Source organism: Mus musculus, chromosome 18 (assembly GCF_000001635.26).
Source record: "Mus musculus strain C57BL/6J chromosome 18, GRCm38.p6 C57BL/6J".
In the NCBI taxonomy this organism is placed as follows: Eukaryota; Metazoa; Chordata; class Mammalia; order Rodentia; family Muridae; genus Mus; species Mus musculus.
This window is the reverse complement of record NC_000084.6, coordinates 68394776-68405693: the sequence shown is the minus strand read 5'-3', so window position 1 is coordinate 68405693 and position 10918 is coordinate 68394776. Positions and strand designations below refer to the sequence as shown.

Here is a 10918-nt window from a genome sequence, read left to right as displayed (position 1 = left end):
TAAAAGAAACAAACTTTCAAGTTTACCTATTAACATCATAGTTAACGATGAGGCTTAACAGGCAGTAGGTTGCAGTGGCAAGTCCTTGCCAAGCTGGAGAAAAGCATCTGTGATAAAAGGGACCAAGAGAGCACAAGGGCTTCTCTGGTCTCCCAGGATTCACAGCATCTTCTGGGAGAAGCAGCATCTTGCCTTCTGTCCCCAAATCCTATCATAAGAAGTTCTGAAGAAACCAAAGGAAAATATGTGGGATACAAATAACATGATTTATTAGGGACTTGGGGGTGTGATGGAAGTCACAAAATAAAAGAAACTCATACTCAGGAGAAGGGAAAGGACTTACATGCCTAGATAGAAAAATATGGGACTGATTTCCACAATAGCTGACCTACCTAACATCCCCACTAACATTGAGAATGCCTGTTTTCCACTGATATATGTCAATTCATTGTATAAATGAATAATTTGTTGTTTTGTTATTGTGTGCTGTCTAGGTTTACCCAAACTGCTGATCATACTAGCGATGCTTCTATGAACATTCTTGTGTGTGAACATGCAAAAGAACTTCTCCAGAATATGTCCATTCAATAGACACACTTCAGTTTAACTAGAGAATTGAAAACTGTCAGGCCAATCATCTTTCTCAGCCCTAGGGTGCCAAGACTCCAATGTGCCTGTATCTTCCCCAATTCATTACGCCCTCAAAGTCTTGGCACTCAACAGATATCTGATGCCCACCTTCAACTACTCATGAAACTGAATGAACTGTCATAATGCTAACTATTTATGTTTCATAAAAATCTTGCTCATGAGCTTCATTGGTCCGTCTTGGAGACTCCAAGGTGAACACTGATAGATATTTGCAAGTAGAGCCCTTATAATTTTTGTCTTTTCCCCTGTCTTGTGTCTACTGTACAGTGGTGAAAAGAAACAAAGATTGAGGAATCCTTTGGGCTTTTCATGGTTTTAAGTAGAAATACATTTCACTTTTTCCCAATATGGGGCTCATCCCTTTGAAAGTTTCAAAGTAAAGATATTGTTCCCCCACATCGTTTCCTAACAGTGCTTTTATCATAAATGCACATCAATTTTAGCATTTTCAGCGATAGCTGATCATTTGTGAAATTATTACATTAATAGGTTTCTTTTAGAATTGATCAAAACAAGCCACAAATAGTGTGATATCACAGCGATTATGAATAAAGCTAAAATGTGTCATTTGACAAGACATGTTCTGAATCATACTTTGATATGTTCAGAAGATGTTATACTAATATGACTTAGTAAATATTTTAGATGGAAGATGATGAATTGTATGAAAGAGAAAACAGTAGAAAAACAATAATTATGGAAGAAGAGATCATGAATTTGAAGGCAAGTGTGAAGAACATGGAAGTAGCTATAGGGGGAGTAGGGAGACTGTCAACACAGTGCTTGTGTATGAAATTCCCAGAAAAAAAAAATTTAGATTAAAACATGAATAAAATTCGAGAGCTACTCTTTCCATAAATGAGGTCCTTAAATATATGTATTATAAAGAAAAAGAAGCTGTTTGTTCTGTTAACATGGCTACTTCTTAACCTGTAGTTGATGAAAGGGTTTTCATCTACTTGGTAGTGACTCAGATCAGTGAGAGGCTTTTACTCTGAAGGAGCCAACCACTGCTTATCTGACTTCTGGCCCTTTAAGAGTTGCAAACAACCATATTGCCAACATAGGAGGAGGAAAATCGGCAAAATGTCTTTTACTTATATTAGTACATGTTTGCATGATAACTAAAACTTGCATAGTTTGTTGGACATACCTTCAAAAGCCTAAAACACCTACACACTCTTTTTGTTTTGAATGTAACTCTTCAATTTTCTCTATCAGTTTGGCAGGTAACTACCGTTCCCAACAGCCACAAAAGGAACAGACAAGAGTCGCTACTGCGCAGGTCTCCTCAGGGCGCCTAGATCTCTGGCATCGAACTACCAGCAAGGATTATGTGACACAATATTGATGTGAAAGTTAAAGCGCTTGAATGTTGAGAGATTCTAGAAGAATGGGTGAATCCAGAGCAGCTAACACTCCGCGGGAATGGGCTGTGGGACGCTTTAACTCAGAGGCAACCTTAACAGGAAGGAAGGAAGCCCGGTGAGGTAGTCAAAGCGATGCCTCTAAATGCTAGAATCTAAAAATTTCTTATCTCTGACCACAGGCCCTTTAGGTGTAGTGTAAGATTTGAAACTAGGTCAAGGGAGACAGGAGAAAGTTGAACTTGTATTTGAGAGTGGACATCCACGGAAAGTTCTGCTCTCCCTGGCACCTTGAAGGACATCTTTTCTCACACTCTCTCAAAGCTCTGATTCAGTTTTAACCACATTCCTCAAAATTCTGATGAAACAAGGAAGTTTGGGTGCAGACAACCTTTTTCAAAATCAAAAGCACCCTCGGGAATAGTATTGCTTTTGTTTTCTTTTCTTTTAGTTATTGATAAACTTACCTAATTTAATTTTTTTTAATTTTATAAACTTTATTATGAATTACCTGAAAATTAAAAACACACACACACACACCAAAATTAACAAAACCCAAAGTCTATACATATCAGTGAACTTCTATACATTTAGTCACTTGAAATAGAAACTTTGTAGTTTTACACTGGAGTCCACACTTTATATATCAGTGTGAAAATCATATATATGATTATATATATACATATATATACATATATATATACATATATACATACATATAATCAGAAATGAAAAGTGTATGACAGAGTTATAACTAGAAAACCAGTTTATATCCTTTATCAGGAAATGGGCATGCACGATGAAAAAGGATAATTTATTTAAGAGAGCTTTAGTTTGGTCGCAGCTGTACCACATCTTGAAGTAATGCCCTCTAAGCACCTGTATAGAGCCTGTTAACAGTCTTCATTTTTATCCACCCCTAATTTTTCCTTCAATTTTCTAGACAATTTTAGCAACGTGGGATTTCTTAAGCAGAGATAAAGGCTTAGTTGTAGCCTCTTCCAAATGCTGCTATCTTCTGCCCCTTTGGTGATAACTAACCCTGAACGAGTTAGGACACCATGAAAAAAATTATCCCCGGGACTAGGATGATTAAATAACTTGATTGTGTCTAGCAGAAGAAGCAAGAGCTTCCTCTTACAGATGGTAACACGACTTGGGAAAATACAGTGATAAGAGTTAACATGGTGATTCAGTCGTTAGTGTAAAGCAACGGTTCTTAACTTGTGGATTGCAGCCCCTTGTTATAACATTAACAAAATTACAGTTATGAAGTAGCAACAAAGTAGTTTTATGGTTGGGAGTCACTGCAACATGAGGAACTGTATTAAAGGGTCCCATCATTAGGAAGGTTGAGAACCACTCATGTAGAGAAAAAAGGGACAAAAATAAAAGTAGAAGTTCCCATATGTTCACAATATGGCCCTGTCCACTTAGAACCTGATCCCCCACCCCCACCCCGCCCGTGACTTGTGATGTCACTTGCAAACACCTACAACCTCACTCTAGTGACCCATGGATCCTTATCCCAGTGACCAATCAAGTAAGGCAAATAGTGCTATATGCATTTTGCTATGTAACTTACCCAGCTAGCTACAACCACACACAGTGGACACGTATGACCAAGTAACTTCCTTTAGCTGTATAAAAGGTCTCCCATTCTGTTCATGGAAGTGACTCTTCTCCCTCAGAATTTACCCACCCTTCCTACAAAGTGTTTTCTTCATTAAGTCTCTCCTCCAGAATATTCCCTTTATGAAAACATTTTTTCTAGCTGTTCCAGTCTGATGAACACTTTTTACCACGGGCATTTAGATAGTCAGCATCGCCGCCATGGTGGCGTTTTGATTGTTCATATGAAGACTCTTCTTGCCTCCTCTTTCTTCTAATGCTTGTGGTAGTTGGGTGATTGGCCTGAAAACAGTTGAAGCTCTCTGGCTGGAACTGCTCTCCAAAGAGAGCTGAAGACCTCCTGGGTTGTGATGCGAGACTAAGCCATCCTTCAGAATGAAAGCCAAGGGGTGCCTTTCAGCCTACTGCGGAACCCCCTTGCCTTCTGCAACTGAAGGGCTCTGGCCAGGGCTACCTTTGGTTAAACTCAATGGTAATATAGAAAAAATGGTCCCCAATAGCCCCTCAAGGTAAGCTCTGCTTTGCCCTCTTTCTGGTGAGACTCTGACTTTTAATAGGTAATGTGGTTAGCAGTGGCAGCTTATCTAAGGTAGGATCCACACACATTCTCTGTGGTTCTTCTTCCTTCTCCTAGTCAGATCTTTTCTTCTTGGCATTTGATACTGCTCTCCAGAGTAGGAGGGGACAGAGCCTGTGGCTGATGCTGCTTGTACCCACGGTTTCCTCTCTCAGTTGGATCCAAGATCCAAATCTACAGGTAGCCAGGCCGTCACTTTCTTCAGAGCAATGAATTTTCCACTTCCCTCACAACTGATTCCTGGCCAGTTTCAATTTGCAAAATTTTCTATTTTAGGAGTGTCTAGCCTGACCAACCAAATGGATTTGGCAGTAGAGTGAAACTAGTTTTTACCTCCATGGGCTTGGAGAATAATTCTTTTCAGGGTGGTCACAATTTACAACAGACCTCAGAGAGTCGGTACATAGAGCCCAGGGCTCATGCTGGACAGCAGGAGAGGTCTTTTGACTTCAAAGGAGGCCATCTGGGTAAACATTGTTCTCCCAATAGGAACCACAAAGTATGTTTTATGTCCCTATTCCCTCTAATTGACCTGAGAGATGTATTTTCAAAAATTGATCTTTTCGATCCATATACTCTCAAAAAGAAAACAGAGAAAAATTCTTTTCCAATAAATCTTAGTCCTGATACACACTCTCGAGTCAGCAATGCTTGCACCATGAGCTTTGACTCCATCCCCCTAATTAGGTATTGTTTCTTGTCATATAGGAACAGACTCTGAGATCTCTTATATCCAAGTCTTCACAGCCTTGTCACAGACCCTAAACTCTGAGAAAGCTAAGCTGTTGGTTGCCATCTTGAACTCTTACACTAGCTCATCTTTCCCACACTCAGCCACAGATGGGGTCATCAATGATTTTCCTTTTGTGTGCACTCAAGCCCATGCTTAACCATCAGCCACTGGCCCACTCGCCATCCCTCACCTGGCAGCTCTGACCCCACCTACCTCTCCTTCTCCTTCTTCCCGGCCTTCCTTTCTACCTGCAGGGCTCTCTCGGATTACTGCTTTAACCCACTCTTCCCCTCACTCACTCTGGAACTTTATATAGGGAACTCAGGAAACGAAAGCTTCTCTCCTTCTGAAGAATACCCTTCTCTTTCACACAATAGCTATGGGGGCTTTATCAGGATATCTGTCCCCTTCCCTGTATCTGACCTGTCTCCAATATAACCCAAGCTAAAGTCATTTACCCAGAATCTACCTATCTTCATGAATGACTTCAGGAGGCTGCTGAGCCAACCTGGCAAGACATCTTTAACATCCTAACCACCTGCTACATGCATGAAGAAGAGTCTTATATCTAGACCTTCGTGCGTATCTAGGTTGATGAGGCTCAGGCTTACTGCCTATTTACAGCCAGTTAAACAGTATTTCTGTACATAAAATGAAGCCCTGATGGTCATATCTGACCACAAATGTACAAAATGTAGAAATATGACCCACAGAGTGCATGACCCCCTGTCTGTTAAAAAAGAAGAACACACAAAGGGCCCTTATCAAATACATTAACTACAGCAAGTTATAAAAAGTTAACATAGAAAGCATCTGATAACCTTCATATTTTTCCATGCAGGATACTTAAACATGCATAAGTATATTAACCTGAACCCCAAGAGGCAGGAATGCCAAGCCATTTCAGCTTGGCTTATTAGCCAAGTTTCTATAGGTATTAGATGAAAACTTAAAAACTTAACAGGAACATAGCTCCTAACACCATCTAATAAGACAGAGATTTAAGATCTTTAATAACCAGGCGGTGACCTCAATGACCAGAGAGGAAATATTGAAGGAGGAAAAAGATATATTAAAAACACAGTGTATGACCGAATCAATTGCCCGTTTTCTCTAGAAAACCTGAGGATCCTGTCTAGCAGTAGTCTCATTGCTTCCATTGGAATTTACCCAGCTCCTGGTCAAAGAACTCTTCCTATTATCACTGTTGTTGGCCAGGATATTTTAACTGAGAGTAGCAAAGCCAACCAGGTATACCAGTCCCTAGGAGCTGTGTCCAATCTACAAAGTTGAAACCCACTGCAGAAGAAATAGCCCTATCTCCCAAATGAGGGAAGGAGACCTCATCCAAAGATATCATCCTTAGGTCAAACCTGAAGAAGGACCAATACCCTTAACATTGTTCCTGTACTATGAGGAGTCCATTGAGGAAAGATATACATCCTTGTTGAGTCCGTGTCTGTGTTAGTCAGTTTTTTGTCAACATGACACGGGCTATAGTCATCTGAAAAGAGGAAACGTTGATAGATAAAATGCCTTCATAAGATTGGCCTGTGAGGAGAAAAGACGCAGTAAAGAGGGAAGCTCTTCAGGGCCAGGCTTTGGAATGAAAGGGATGCAAAACCAAGTATGGTCTTGGGGCAGCCAGAACCGGCGACCTCCACCACTGGTGGCCACCAGTGCCCACCGGCAGATGACTGATACAGACTAGCTGATAAGGTTAGGGCAAGAGATTTCTGTGCCCAGCAATTGTGTTACCTGGCCGGTTCTAAAATAATAGAGCTGTCTGAAGTGTTTCTCAAAAAAAAAAAAAAAAAAAAAAAGACCTGTGAGCAAGCCTGTGGGGCATTTTCTTGATCAATGATTAATGCGGAAAAGGCTTAACATATCTGAGGTAGGGCCACACCTGAGCTTATGGTCCTGGCATCTATAAGAAAGCAAGCTGCGAAAGCCAAGGAGAGCGAGACCATAAACTGAACTCTTCCACGGCCACTGCTTCAATTCTGGCCTCCAGGCTTCTGACTCACTTGAGCTTCTACCCTTGACTTCCCTCAGTGATGAATTATAACCTCAAATTATAAGATGAAATAAATCCTTTCATCTCTAAGTTGCTTTAAGCTGTGCCTTTATCACCATAATAAAAGCCCTAACCAAACAAAGGACTGGTGGAGTCCTGAGGCTTCCATAGTTTTATCTGTATGGATAAATTAATCCTAGATAGGCCAGAGATCAGAATTATATTCTTTATTGACACGAGAATTACTTTTTCTGTCCTGACTACACTGTCCAGTTTGCCTTCTAGTTTCTAGTCTACCATACTCTGGTACTAATAGCCATCTCTCACCAGGATGCTTTCACTCTGTTAACCAGTATGATAAACAAATATCAACAGAACTCCTATCCCATCTGTCTTAGTTAGGGTTTCCATTGCTGTGAAGAGACACCATGACCAAGGCAACTCGTATAAAGGACAACATTTAATTGGGGCTGGCTTACCGTTTCAGAGGGTCAGTCCATTATCTCATCAAGGAGAGAGCATGGTAGCTCCCAGGAGGAGCTGAGAGTTCTACATCTTCATCCAGAGAAAGCCAGGAGCAGACTGACTTCCACGTGGCTAGGAGGAAAGTCTCAAAACCCACCCCCACAGTGACACACTTCCTCCAATAAGGCGACACCTACTTCAACAAGGCCACACCTCCTATTAGTGCCACTCCCTGGGCCAAGCATATTCATATCACCCCACCGCAGTTAAATATCAACACAAATTTGCCTCCTTTTGTCTCTTCACTTGGATGCAGTCTTACAAACATCAGCCTCTGAAGTAAAGCTCCCATTTGTGATAAGTTCCTATCCCACAGAGAAAAGTGTATACTTGTGACCACCCTTTCATCACACAACCAAGCAATTAAGGCACATGGTGATGGCTAGGTAGAAAAGTAATTGGTCAGTCATTTTTAAGAGGGTATTGGAACATAAATGAAGTAGCTAGAATCCAAGAGTATTTTAAGGAGGGATTAAGAATTGGAGATTTGGTGTTGGAACAAAAAAAAAAGTGTACTAGATAGGACAAAAGCAATCCCTCTCACACATAAGCAACTCTAATTCCAAGATAACACAGAAGTTTCAGAGTCACATGTTTGCAGTATATCTGACAATACTCTAAGCCAAACCACTTCACTTATCTCAGCTTCTCTCCTCCAAGAGGTTATCACCTTTTTGCCCAACAGCCTTCAAGTTATCTCTTTCTGCTATGGCCAACGGTGAATTTTTAATAGACCCCCGCCCCTGCCCCAGAAGTCCTATCTATACTGTGAAAATAAAAGTCTTGATACCCCAAACTGGAAAATCTAAAAGAAATGGATACACTCCTTGATAAACCAAACCTATCAAAGTTAAATCAAGATCAGATAAGTGATTTAAACATATCCATAACTGCTTGTGAAATTAAAGCAGTAATTAAGAGTCTCCCAAATGACAATAGCCGTGGCCAGATAGAGTCAGTATAGAATTCTACCTGAGCTTCTTCATAGAAGAATTAGCATCAATACTTCTCAAATTATTCTGCAAAATAGAAAAGAAATAATATTGCATAATGTTTTGTCCTTGGACCATAAATACTCTAACACTTAAACCACACAAAGATCCAACAAAGAAAGAAAATCACAGATCAATATCTTCCTTATGAACATAAGTATACAAATTCTTTATATAATACTTGGACCCTATATTAAAGACCCCATCAAGAAGATCATCTACCACCATCAACTAGGCTTCATCCCAGAGATGTAGCAATAGTTCAACCTAATAAATTGATAAATGTAATCTACTATATATAAACACAATAAAATACAAATCTACATGATCATCTCATTAGATGCAGAAAACATCTTTAACACAATCCAATACCACCTTGATAAAAGTGCTGGCGATACTAGGGGTACAAGAGACATACCTCCACATAATAGAGGTGATTTACAGCAAGCTCACAGCCAACATTGACCTAAACAGAGAGAAATTGAAAGCATTACCACTAAAATCAGGAACAAGATAAGGATGCCCACTTTATCCATACATATTCAATATAGTACTTGAACTCTTGGCTAGTACAGTAAGACCAATAAAGGAAATCAAGTGGATATAATTAGGAAAGGAAGAAGTCAAAGTACCTTTATTTGCAGATGTTATAATTTTATATATACATGACCCTGAACACTGAAGACTTGTACAACAAAGATTCTACGATATGAAAGAAGATATCAGAAGGCAGAAAGATCTTCCATGCTTATGGCTTAAAGGGATCAATATAGTAAAAATGGTTATACTATCAAAAGCAACCTATAGATTCAACATAATCTCCCTCAAAATCCCAACTTAACTTTTCACAGAAATTGAAAAGACAATTTTCAGCTTCATTTGGAAAAACAAAATATCCAGGATAGCTGAAAAAATTCTGAATAATAAAAGAACTTTTAAAAATATCATCCTCTCTGATTTCAAATTGTACTATTTTACACAGAGCTATAGTAATAAAAAAAAAACCAGCATGGTATTGACACAAAAACAGACAATTGATCAATGGAATGAAAGACATACATATAAGTCTATAGCCCATAGACACGAGATTTTTGAAAAGTAGCCAGAAATACACACCATAAAAAGACAGCATCTTCAACAAATGGTGATGGTCAAACTGGGTGGCTGTATGTAGAATAATCCAACTAGATCCAGATTTATCATCCTGCGTGAAACTCAACTCCATATGGATCAAAGACCTCAACATAAGGACAGATACCCTGAATTATGATTAGAAAGAAGTCAGGAATACGCTTAACTCATTAGCACAGGAAATATTTTTTTGAACAGGATACCAATAGTATAGGCATAAGAACTGCAATTAGTAACAGAACTATGAAACTGAAAATCGTCTGTACATCAAAGGACCCCATCATTAGGACAAAACAACAGCTTACAGAATGAGAAAAGAGCTTGAACAATTACATATTTTATAGAGGGTTAATATCTTTAAAATGTAAAGAATTTTTTAAAACTGGACATTAAGAAAACAAATAACTCAATTGAAATGGGATACAAAACTAAACAGAATTCTCAAAAGATGAAACACAAATAGATAAGAAACACTTAAAGAAATGATCAACATCCTTAGTCATCAGGGAAATGGGAACCAAAACTACTTTGAGATTGCAGAATGGGCAAGATCAAATAAAACGAATAATAGCACATGCTAGCAAGGATGAACAAGAAAGGGAAACACTGACGGGAGTGCAGATTGGACAGCGGCCATGGAAATCAGTGTGGGAGTTCATCAGGAAGCCAGCAATAGATCTACCTCAGGATCCAGCTATACGATTCTAGGGCACATTCCCAAAGAGGCACTTGCTCATCCATGTTCATTGCTACTCTATTCATAATAATCAGAAACTGGAAACAGCTTAGATGTCCACCAACCAATGAATGGATAATGAAAATGTGGTACATTTACACAATGGAATACTACTCAGCTATTTTTAAAAAAAAATGAAATCGTGAAATTTTCAGGTAAGTGGATGGAACGAGAATTATCCTGCATGAGGTAACACAGACCCCAAAAGACAAATGTGCTGTGTATTCTCTTATACGTGAATGTTACATTTTAAGGCTCTTCGATAGGTGTTCTAGTATCTATACAACCACAGAGGTTAGGTATAAAGTAAGAGACTGGGGGGAGTGAAGGAACACCTTAGGTAGAGGAAACAGAATATATATATTTAGGTACAGGGTTTGGGGAGACTGGAATAGGATAAGTAAGTACATCAAAGGGAGGGAAGAAGAAAAGGGGAGATGTAGGGAAATACAGCTAACACTAAGGAACATTTGAGGAGTTATATGGAAACCTATTACTATATAAGCTTCTTCATATATATATAAACATACATGAAAGAAACTTAAATAGAACCAACA

At 39.2% G+C, this 10918-nt stretch overlaps 1 long non-coding RNA gene across 2 annotated transcripts in view; it reads right to left on the bottom strand.

Annotated features, from left to right (window-relative positions):
• Gm29677 overlaps positions 1–7608 on the bottom strand; it is a 167544-nt gene extending 159936 nt beyond the window's left edge. For both annotated transcript variants that reach the window (XR_877523.2, XR_001782507.2), the window contains exon 1: positions 7457–7608. This is a non-coding gene — a long non-coding RNA (predicted gene, 29677). The remainder of the gene's footprint in view (positions 1–7456) is intronic.
• Between the last annotated feature and the right edge of the window lie 3310 nt (positions 7609–10918).